At 46.3% G+C, this 12145-nt stretch overlaps 1 long non-coding RNA gene across 2 annotated transcripts; it reads right to left on the reverse strand.

Annotated features, from left to right (window-relative positions):
• Positions 1-9393: 9393 nt before the first annotated feature.
• LOC102310640 lies at positions 9394-10999 on the reverse strand. 2 transcript variants are annotated; one of them, XR_317558.3, is made up of 3 exons: positions 10825-10999; positions 10482-10612; positions 9394-10046 (listed from the first exon to the last, which is right to left on the reverse strand). It is a non-coding gene; the product is annotated as an uncharacterized LOC102310640 (long non-coding RNA). The 2 variants fall into 2 exon arrangements; XR_006052970.1 differs by having other exon boundaries at positions 10810-10999.
• Between the last annotated feature and the right edge of the window lie 1146 nt (positions 11000-12145).

Raw genomic sequence — 12145 nt, forward strand, 5'->3', positions numbered from 1 at the left:
CACACACACACACACACACACACACACACACACACACACACACACAGCTGGTCACATGATGGAAAATCCAGCACCAGCAACATCCCCAAAGAGGAATCACAGCTCCAACCTGCAGCATTTCAGAGTCTCGGCATGGATGGATGGTTTGTGTATGGAAAAAATCCTTTTCCCGTTTTACATGGAAGAATTTCACTGACATGTAGAGCAACTTCAGCACCAACCACCTTTGACCCAACACACCGTCTTGTTGCCTAACATCCGTGCTGGCTTGTTGCAAAAGCCAATGAAACACACGTCTGTTAAACACCAGGACAATTGACAGACACGGGAATCCACAGTCGACGGAGCGTTGGTTTTCTTCTACACATAATCTACATTTAATTTAGAAAGATTTGAGGTTTATAAAATAATTCCCAAAAGCTACACAGATGTTGGTGACCCTGGTACTCTGAGTACTTGAAGTTTCATGACGATTAACTAACGTGTGGGGAGGGACAGAATACCTACGATGATTCTGTTCCTTTTCTGAGTGGACACATCCCAAGTTCTCTGAGCTCTGCTTCATTTTTGTTTCAGTACCCATCCAGGAGCAGACAGAAGGAGGTGGTGAGAGCAGGAGGTGATGACTTGGAAAACAGACAGCGAAATGAGACGAAGGAGACGACAGCAGTTGGTGTGTGTTTGTGTGAAAACCAACATTAAACGTGATTTTATCACAGCTCCATCAACGACTGTAAGTCAAGATGTAATTTCACAGTGCTAACTCCACCCCTTTCATGCGAATGCACGGGTCAAGTCCGGGTTAACTCAGCCAGTTAATGACCAGCTTATCACTGATGCATGAAGGTCAGTGCTGACCGTCTCAGCCACACTGATGTGGAAACGGATTCATTTTCAGTGAGAGAAGAATGAAAACTTGCACAGCGCTGACTTTGACGGTCTCCGGTGTCGTGTGTGTGCTGGCAGCAGTGCTGAATCATGCTATTTATGTTTCACTTTGGGGGACTATTAATCTTGTGAACACTCTTCTGCATGCAGCATGGAGTGTGTGTCTGAGCCCAGTGTGTCACAGTGTGTTGCCACTCTTCACTGCGCAGGCTACATCTGTGTTAATGTTCTGTCCAGCTTCAAACATGCTCCAAACGCTGTTTGATGGACGCGTACACCACGCGTTGTGAATGTGATGTCTTTTAATTAAACATGAACTTTAATGATTTCTAAATATTTCCCTCTGTTTTTTTTCACAGAGATCTTTCGGACAGACGTGCAGACGGCTGGATGCGCTGCAGCATGAAAAACAAGAATGATGTGATGAAATATCAACTCTGATTTCATGTCTTTCACCTGCATTTACCTGTAAAATGATTTGGAAGGTTTCTCACTTTTACCCATCACTGTGTGATGCCTCGCTGCTCTCAGCCAATCAGCACACAGAGAGAAAGAGAGAGCTGCTCTTGTACCAGGACAGCAGCACAGGTATGGAAGGGTTCTGATTCTGGAGAACGTGTGACCAGGTTAGAAGCAGTGAGCTGGCCTTTTTGTGTCTGTATGAAACTAAACTTACACTAAAACTGTTGGTCCCGTCTGCTGCTCTGATTGTTACCATGGAGACTGGTAGACGCCCCCCCACCCCCCGATGTCACTGACACATCTGGAGTTACTGACTCAGGGAGACTTCCTTCATCGCTCTCACACCAGCAGAACGCTGCTGATCTGACATCCTGCCACTCGCCTGTCCACTCGTATCCCCGCTCGTCCATCACGGCTGCCAGGCCGGAGGCTGCATGCACTCCTGGCCCGAGCTTTCAGACGCCGTCACCTTTGACCTGAACGTGTCACCAATTGTCGAGTTTTTGTGGAGTCTTTTTGTTGATGAGTAACACAACAGGATGCGGCTTTCACACCTTTTCTCCTCTGCTGTCATTTTGTTTCCTGTCCTTAGTCGTGGCCTCATCAGCTTTGTCCTCACTGCTCTTTCCGTCAGCAGGTGATCGTCCTTCTCTGCTTGTTGTGGGTCTGCTTGCTGCTGCGTCTGAACACTGAGGTGCATCACAGATAGAATGAATGGACTGGCATATATGCAGCACTGTTACTGATGCCTGAGCGCTCTCTAACACACTCAAACCCTGGTGGATGCATCAGCAGCAGCTTGGAGTTTAGCGTCTTACAACAGGACTGCAGGGGTCAGGGAGCAGGGGGGTGAGGCTGTAGTCTGACATGGTGCTTCAGTTAGTCTTGTTAGCTGAGAATGATCTTGGGTGTGACAGAAGAACTCTGAGAACACACTCATCACCACTAATGCTCCTCTTAGGTTGACTTGTGAAGGGTTGCAGGAAGACGTGCATCACCCCCACAGCGCCACCTACAGGAGCACGAGGGAGGAAACAGGATCCAGCTTTACTGGATTTAAACATGTCAGCACTGCAGCACTGATGTCACAGAGATCATCACTTCCTCATTAAAGCAGTGTTTCTATGGCAACTCTCTGGCATGCTCAGTTTCTCTTCTAAACTTTCCATTGTTTTTTTGGTGTATTGTTAAATTGCAGCTGTTCTGCAAAGGAACCAGAGCACAGGAGAGTGCAGAGCTCTTCAGTGAAAGTGATGGATCCAGAATAAAGTCAAAGGATGAAGACGGTGAATCCACTCATCTGAGCTCAAACATGACGCCGACGCATTCTCTTTGACCATTAACTGAAACAAACGACTTCAGCGACTGAACACAGCTGACAGTTGCATCCCACTACCTGCTTACTGCTGAGACAGCAGCCTAACCCGAGGCCAAGCCTCCAAGTGTCGATGGTGCAGCCACAAATATCTGGATTATATCCAGGTGGAGACTTCCTGTTCTGCAGGCTGTCGTCATTTACAGTTTGACTGAGTGCACATTCACACGTACACCCAGTGGGAGGTGGCTGTTATGAAGGGTTTGGTCCGCAGAGACCAAACCAGTTTGGTCTGTATCAGGCTGTAAACATGTTTATTTTAACATGGAAGTCTATGGGGCCTGACTCACTGCTGCCTCTGCTGGACACCAGAGAAGCTGCAGGGTCAGAGGTTCCTCTGGAACACCAGCCTCGGTTTCTTCACAGTGTGGGAAGTTGAAATTCATGGAAACCACTGACTCACATGGTATTTTAGGTGTGTCGAATGCTTCGTGATGTGAACGCATGCCCTGAGCAACATGCAAGAAAATATTTCGAAATCATAAATATTCATAAACCAGGAAGTTACTGTCTCACCTGTTCACTAACCTTAACCTGGTGTGAGGAAGACGTGGAGGCTGATAATGTCAGTCACGGATGATTGGTGGATGCAACCTTAGAACTGCTCCCGCCTGTTGGGCTCAGAATAAAAATCAGAGGACCAACCTGTTGATGGACCACATGATGCATCATCAGCTGGAAAACATCTGTTTGTGTCTCCCAACACACCTCCAGTGACCTCTGACCTCAGCAGCACACTCTTCATCCTCACAGCTTCCTAAAATTCCATCTGTGGGTGTGTGTGTGTGTGAGTGACACTGAGTCAACCTGTTGAGGATGCCTTCTCGACTACCCTGGTGGGGAGGGCCAAGCACAGCAGCTGGTGTAAAAACAAACACATGATGTCACCCATGTCATCACAGCCCGACCTATGTGGGCACGCACGCACACACACACACACACACACACACACACACACACACCTTGTGCACTTTTCTGTTGCACTCTTGTGTCTGTATCGTTCTGTTCTGTCTTTGTTTTGTTTTTTTGCTCTTAATGCAGTCGTATTGATTGTGTGTCACATGCAGTTGTTTGTTTCACTGTGTACTGTACCGCTGCACATGGTTGGAATGACAATATAGCCACTTGACTTGACTTGAACATTCCAGATTCCTGATCAGGAATGCTGACCTTCTGGTTTCTTGCTTTAGGACAAAATCAAATTTTGGAAAATAAGTGTACCTGTAAGATTTGTTTACTGCATCAAATACCAGCTTATTAATGATAATAATAGTCCTAACTATTGGTTATGCTCACGTATAATGACTCTTGTGCAACACGTCAGGCCACGTGCCAGCTAACAGCTACACCCTCTAAGGTGGTGGAGCTCGCTGTTTGCCAGGTAGGATAGCTTCTGTATGCTAATAAATGTAATCGTGATTTAATCGTGTAGCTCACGTAGTAGAGCAGGTCACCTACTCACCTGAAGGTTTGTTGTTCGATCCCAGGCTCCTCCAGTCTACATCCCAAATACCCTTGGGCAAGATACTAACCCCATGTTGCCGTCTGAAGCATCCATCGGAGTGTGAATCCGAGTGAATGTTAGATAGAAACACTAAAAACTTTAGATAAAGTGAATGGATATGATTGGGTGAATGCACAAGTTGTACAAAGCGCTTTGGGTGCTCAGTGAGAGTAGAAAAGTGCTATATAAGAATCAGTCCATTTGGTATTTACTCACATGATCTTGGACTAAAAGAAACATTTGTTTGATGACCATTTGATGCAGCAGAGCGGCAAATAGGTGTCTGCTCACGACAGGTGAGGGCATATCCAAATATGCTTTTCAAAGAGTTTTATATTTACAGGTAAAGGCCCTGCAGAAATCCAGAGAAAACCAAAAATGATTGCCTACGAGCAGCACCTGGAAACAGTGGCAAGGAAGAACTCCCTTTTAACAGGTAGAGACCGTGACTGGTTGGGTGTAGGGGTTAAAGAGAAGAGAGCAGAGGGTAAAAAAAAAGGAAGTAGGTCAGGACCCAGAAATCAAATACCTGGAGCTGTTTGTACCTCCGAGCTAGCAGCATGTTCATGAGCTAGCTATAACTTTTTCAGGTTTCCCTGTAAAACAGCAGGAACGCTGTTAAGTACGAGTGGGCTGTCAGTTCAGGTTAGCCGACACAGAAGACGTGGGCCCGCCAGGTCGGTCTGTTCTGCGTGAACAAAACTAATGTGTAGTAAAAAGAGTAAAAGCACTTATTTTGGTGTGCACAAACATCCAGATCTGACTGATAAATGTAAAAAATGAGGTGGACAGAAATCTATCACAGCGTCAGCTGGGCCCCGCCTCTTTCTCTTTGACAGACATGTGATTAGCAGGTGGAGAATTCTTGATGGAAGGCTGCAGCTGCAGGTGTGGTGAAGCACACAGGTATGCAACCAATTAAACAATTCCCTCGTTGTTCTTGAGACACACGTGTAATATGAAGCGTGGCCACGCAGCAGGTGCAGCATCACATGCTCGATCCTTCCTCTCGCTGAACATGTGCAGTTCATCATGGAGGTCTGAAAGAAGGCTGAGTGTGAGCCGGGAATGTGATATTTACCTGGATTTATCCGAGTGGGACTTTGTGGAGGGCGGATCGTTGGGTCTGCGGTGCAGCGCCGCTTCCCATGGCTCTGATTAGATGGCATCTCCACCACAGGCTCAGCTCTGTTTGGGTTCCACTGGGAAAGCTTTCTGCTGGCTGCTTACACTGAAACACTCGGCTGTTTAGGGACAGAGCCGAGTCAATGGTGCCGTTGACATGTAATCCTTGTCATAACAGACTGAAGGATGCGTGTCATCACATCCACGGGAAGGTGAACGCACTCCAAGGAATGAGGCGGCGCTGAAGGCGTGTCAGCTGACTTCCTGCGTTAGTTTGAATGACGTGCGGCAGCTGTGTGTTTTATACTCGGACTCTACCCTGATTTGTTCTTTATCAACTTTATCAACCCCTAACCCACCTCCAACTGGAGGCAGGGCCCAAACCTTCATCCTAACCCTAACCCATTGGGAGACTCTCCAAATACTACAATAATAGGACGACACCTCTTGGCGGTGCTATGCCAAAATAAAGGTTGTTACACACTGCAGCTACAAGCAGCACCGTCATGGAAAAAGAAAACCTCTCGTTCAGGTCTCAGAGTATGTCTCACACCTGCTGTATCTGTATGAAGGAGACGACACAGGGGCTGCTGACTGACAGGTGGACTCACACAGGTGAAGCTGATGAGGGCGGGACCAATAGTCACAAAGGAAGCAAGACTGCATCCCACTGCAAGTTTCGTAGAGGGGATGGATTTTGAAGTTTTCCAGCTTTTCCTGCCGATAGTAGAAAGTACATATGAGGCAGCAGCTCTTGTTTCTAATACTCTGATATCTCGGAGATTAAATGAACAGTTAAACTTCTTTCGCCGGTCCGTCCCACTCGATATTAAACCATGCTGTACATCAGGTGTGTCTGTATTACTGCTCTGAGTTGTTTCAATCGGCCATATTTGCGTTGTTTCTGCTCCGCACACACTCGGGTCAGAGTGGATCTGCTTCTGAGATTCAGACTGAGTGTGTGTGATCCCGCAGGCGTGTTGAAGCTGCTGCTAACATTCTCCTCAGGCCTGCCTTTATCTGCTCTCTGCTTAAGAATAAAGTTTTATGATTGTGCGCTGGAACAATACAGCGGGCTCTTTACAGCCGGGCTGGAGACTTCACGTGATGTTCAAGGGCACCTCGACAATACGTTATGAGGCAGTAAGGAAGTGCTGCTGACCTTGGTATTCGAGCCAACGATCTTACAGTCAGAGAGCGTTCCCATGAAGACGAGCCTGCTGCTGTTTGCTGATAAAGAACGATATCTCAGAGTGCTGCGGCGTGTCAGCAGATCTCTGCGGCTCCATGATGAGGACGTTTGTTATCAGGTCACCGGGACGCACAGAGGCAGCATAAACACCACACCGGGAGAAGCCTTAACCCCAGCAGGGGTCCTGAAATCACACAAAGTCAGTTTCTGTCAGATCTGTAAACACAACAGCAGAGAAAAGCACAGCCAGTGTGCTGTGACACACTCATCTTTACAGGTGTGTGAGGAAAGCCTGTGCCTGGCTGCAGCATGTGACTGAGCCCACCTACACAGATGTCAGCCTGATGTCTGCAGCTGGACAGATGTGGTAGTATAAGGGGAGGTTTGTGATGGCTCAGTGCATTAATCCAGCATGCTGCAGACTGTCTGCGTCATCACACACATGCACACACACTTTAACCTTCACTCACAAGCCTCCAAGTACGGAATGCACACAAATCAGTCATCGCGATAAAACCTCCTGCTCACCCGTCCTGAGGGTCGAGGGTGTGGCCTCTGTGATTCACGCTCAGGTCCTGCACATGCTCAGTCACACTGGGAGTTAAAAGGCCTGGTCATGCCTCTTATCAACACCTGCAACCTGTGTCAGCTTTTTATGTTCAGCTCCATCGCTGTAACCAGGACCCAAACAGGAAGCAACAAAAACACAGTGAAATCTGTGAGGGCGGGACAATCACAAAAGTGGGGAAGAAAAGCAGGAAGAAAAATGCAGGACAAGAACAACCTTCAAAGTAAAACAGGAAGTAACCGAAAGAGAAAAAAATGGACTCATGAAGACCTGTACCTTCTTGTGTATTTGACTGTGCTGGATGTAATGTGTATACAGTGGTCCCTCGTTTATCATGGAAGTTACGTTCTAAAAATAACCCACGATAGGTGAAATCCGCAAAGTAGCCAACTTTATTTTTTACAATTCTTATAGATGTTTTAAGGCTGAAAAAACCCTTACTACACACTTTATACACGTTTCTTAGACAGGCAAGAAGATTTTCACACTTTTGTCTCTTGTTTAAACACCCTCAAACCTTCGTAGAAAAATAAGTCCAGTATTATATTATAATCTGAAAAATACGGTAATCTCTATCTTCCTTTAGCATGTCCAGAACTTTTTGTGCGATGGTTAGCATCTTCCTCTGCCTTTTGGGTGCTACCACAGGTGCCTCTGACGGTGTGAAAAGTTTTGTCGACATTGTTGTGTTTGTTGAGGAGAAAACTTACAACATACAAACATACAGTACAGCACTTCAGAGTCACACTGCTAGCGATCGAATATGTATGTAAATTTGATAAGCTGAACGCATTCTGTACTGTACAGGAGATATGGCACGGAGGAGATTGTTTGACGGTGGTCTACAGCCACAGAACACAATGCGCTGTAATAAAAAAAAAGCATGCAAAATTGCACAAAAAAATCAGCGAAACAGCAAGGCCGTGAAAGGTGAACCGTGTTATAGCGAGGGACCACTGTAGTCACATTCCGTTACTGCCTTACGTTTATGTGGTCAATGTGATACAGAGGCCCTTCAGTAATCTGCATGAATGGAAATGGAAAAAAAAACCTGATTATTTTTTTCTTCCTACAGTCAGTTTAGTTCAGTCAGTGTGCGCGAGGGAATGATGGAGCAGTGTGCGGCTGGAGAAGCGCAGATATGAAGATGACTTTTTTCCATTTTAAAGGACAAAAACTCCAGAAACGTCTGCACAGATGGCATGCTAACCAATCTGCACAGACTACATGCTAACACATCTGCACAGACGGCATGCTAACACATCAGGTAACAGCAGCAGCGCTGAGCAGGCAGGGTTGAAGCTCCATGTCTCTGCAGTAGCATCAGGGAGTTGATTGCTTCTCTCTGTCAGGTATAAACTGAGCAGTTCCATCCCTTTCTTCATGATGGGAGCCGTGCATGCTTACACTTGCATTTCTGTGGATTTAAATGCATCAAACATCAGTATGATTGTTGAGCAGTTTTAATTTAATTGCGCATGTTTGAAGCAGCTGATATGAGGAATAATTGAAGCCTATGTTCTTGGTGTGCTGCAGATGTGGAGCTGCTGCCTTGTCCCTCTCATGTAGCTGCTGCTGCTGAGAGTCAGGAGATTATGCTCCCCCTCCTTCAGGCCCATTACCATTTTCCTTTCTTCTTTTGTTTCTGTGTGCCTTCATCTTTATATCAGCAGGGTTTTTACAGATTTAGTGATCAATGTGAGCTGTTCTTGTTCTTCTCCTTTGAGAAAAACAGACAAAGGAAGTAAAAATAAATGCAAAGCACAAAAGACTACCAAAATAAAACAAGAAGTAACAGAAAAGGGGAACAGTAATGCAGACGTTACACAGAGAGCAGAGGAAACCGAACTCCAAGAGGCAGAACTGAGACTGAGAATAAAATCATGCAGAGAAGTAAACTAAAGTAACAGAGCTCAGAACATGCTGGGCAGCAAAGGCGAAAACCAAAAACAAAGTGAACACGCCGATGACCTCGACGGGGCCCCGGCACCAGACCGAGGCTGTGTGCAGCTCCAGCATTGTCCTGTAGGTGGCAGAGTGAGCTGAGGATCTATTTTAAGCTCAGCTGAGCTGAAGGAAAAGATATTTATAGCTCCTGATCTGTTCACTGTTAGCTGCTGAGGCTTTCACACACACAGAGCTAAATATAGCCAGCATCCACCCTCTGCAGCGTACCCTCCTTCCATGCGTCTCCACACAGAGGAAGTGCCTCTCTCTCACACACACACACACACACACACACACACACACACACACACACACACACAGACACACACACACACACACACACACACACACACACACACACACACAGACACACACACACACACCTGGGCTTACGTGATGCTCTTACAGACAGAAACATGATTCTGATAGAGTTTCTTAATAAAGGCAGAGATCATAAAGAAATGCATCTGTATATATATTTGTCAGACATGTAGCGAAGCAGCTCTCTTCATCTTCATCATTTCACCTCTTCGAAGGAGCTCTCTGGTCGAAGCAGCCATCATCAGCTCGGGTAAAACTCCTTTGATGATGTTGGTGAAGCAGGCTGAACGCTGCAGCAGCTCGCCGCCTCGTTTCTGCTGAACGCCTGACTCACAGAGTTCATCGGGATACAGAGTGTGTTACAGTGAGCCGCACTGATGTCTCACATCAAAAGCAGCGTGAAAAGGCTCACCCTGTCGGTGAAACATGTGACCCCCTGCTGTTTTTATTCAGTTCATCTGAACTCTTTGGTGTCAGATAAGAAAGAAAAGCACTGCACTCCTTTTATATCACCACTCTTTACTTTAGCTGCTGAACCTGGAAACGATGCTCTGCATCAGCTCATACTCAGCGTGAAAGCAGGAAGTCCCCGACGGAGAGCTGCCGACGCTCCGGGGCGTCCACACAATGATTGTTTCACTCTCACTGGCTGATTTCAGTTCAACTGTCAGAAAATACACAACAACACAATAAACTCAACACTGAGACAGAAAGAGGCAAACACACACACACACACACACACACACACACACACACACACACACACACACACACACACACACACGTGTGAGATGAATACTTTACTTGTAAACAGGCAGGGTGCACAGGCAAGTACACACATTCTTAACTAGCAGTACACAGACTTGTGTTAGTTGAAGTACTGATTCAAGTAACAGTCAAAGTACAGGTAGTGCAAAGCTAACTGAAACTCCTGCTAAAGTAATATTACAACACGGGAGTTTTTTCTTTTGCTTTGCCTCCACCGTAAACAGAAATCAGCCATTACAGCACGGTGTAAGAAGGTGGAGGAGCTCTCAGTGGCTGTAGTGGCACAGTGTGAAGCTGCGACCAGCTGACCTCTTCAACAACACAGACTTACAGTCAGCACGGTCCTTATGTTTAAATCCAACTTTCTTCTTCCTCCCTGTGCTCTTTCTTCCCCCTCTCTCCATCTCTGAGTGAGCTTCTCTCATGCTGTGATCCAGCAGCTGGACCTTCAGGTCACACACACTGAGATAAACACACACACCAACAGTTTGTGATAGAAACTACTCCCTTTATGTTTGCTCCTTTTCTGTAGCGATAGTTAGATCCTGAATTATCGCAAACACAACTTTATTAACATCAGGACCATGAACGCCATCAACCCCTGAGTAAAGCGCTTTAAATGATGTATAAATTACAGCTTTCATCTCTATGTGGCATACCTGAAGTATAAGTACCTGGGTGTTCACTGATGGTCTTTACAGGAAGGCTGAGAGCAGACTCAACCTGCTGAGGAGACAGAGATCTTTGGAGTGCAAGAGGTGCTTCTGAAGGTGGCGTCGGCCATGTTGTCTGTTGGAACAACAGCCTTTCAGTTGGATAAGCTCATCAGGAAGGCCGCCTCTGTCCCAGTGCAGGGAGTCATGTTTTTTGGAGACTGAAGTGACCGCGAGGGTGTGTTAAGGTATCAGCTGCACCACCTAATCAGTAACATCCAATCAAAATCCTAGAATTTTCTCCTGCACCAAATCTGGAGCTCACCCTTCCTGCACAGTCTGTTAGTATAGTGACCTCACAGCAGCCATGCTACTCGTCACATGATGACATTAAAATGCTCCAAAAGGCTCCGACAGCACAAACAAGGTCCAGAGGTCCAGTTCAGGTGTAGCTAGCTGACAACTAGCAGCTACAGCCACCTGTGTCATCATCCTTCTGTCAGTCAGAGAGACCATGCACCTAATAATGCAAACTTTTAGCCTTAATATAATTTAAACAGGTGAGTTACAGACACATCCTCCCCTGAACAGCTGTTATATTTCTCTCTGAATTCAGTGTTTCTGTTTCAGGTAAATGTGTTTATTTTAACACTGGAGTGTATGGGGACTGACTCACTGCTGCCTCTGCTGGACGCCAGAGGAGCTGCAGCTTCATGTTTTAGCTTGTTATTCAGTAGAAGGTGAAAACATGTGCACACTGATGATGATGATGCATGAAGAAGAACAGCCGTGTCTCCAGATGTTTAACTGTAAAAGAGGCTGAGTTGGTGTGGGCCTCACAGCTTCGTAAATCATCACAAATATTCAGGTGCTTCTTCTCACGACTAACATCTGATTATGAAATGATGCAATGCCACAAAAAAGGTTTGAGTTTAGTTTTATTGAAGCCACACTCAGTTCTCTGCTGCCGCTGCTGCTCAGATCTCCCACCTGCTGTGTGAAGACTGAGTTCAACATCACAACTCTGGCAGCGCTTCATGCTCGGCTGAGGTCACGCAGCCCTGCAGCATCGAGGAAATCATCAGAATGACTCAGCAGGACCAGCTGAGCAGCAGTTTCATGAAACCACACAGAAACAAAACAGGAAGTACAAACTGTGGCTGCGATTACCAAACACACACACACACACACACACACACACACACACACACACACACACACACACACACACACACAGAGTTAATCTGATCATGCAAACATGCTCTGAGTCTCTGCCTCCCTCTGGTGGTGAAAATGCAAACAGCATGCGAGGAACATGTTGACCTGTTTTCTGATCAGACAG

Source organism: Haplochromis burtoni, unplaced genomic scaffold (assembly GCF_018398535.1).
Source record: "Haplochromis burtoni strain Fernald_Lab_line unplaced genomic scaffold, NCSU_Asbu1 Contig_507, whole genome shotgun sequence".
In the NCBI taxonomy this organism is placed as follows: domain Eukaryota; kingdom Metazoa; phylum Chordata; class Actinopteri; order Cichliformes; family Cichlidae; genus Haplochromis; species Haplochromis burtoni.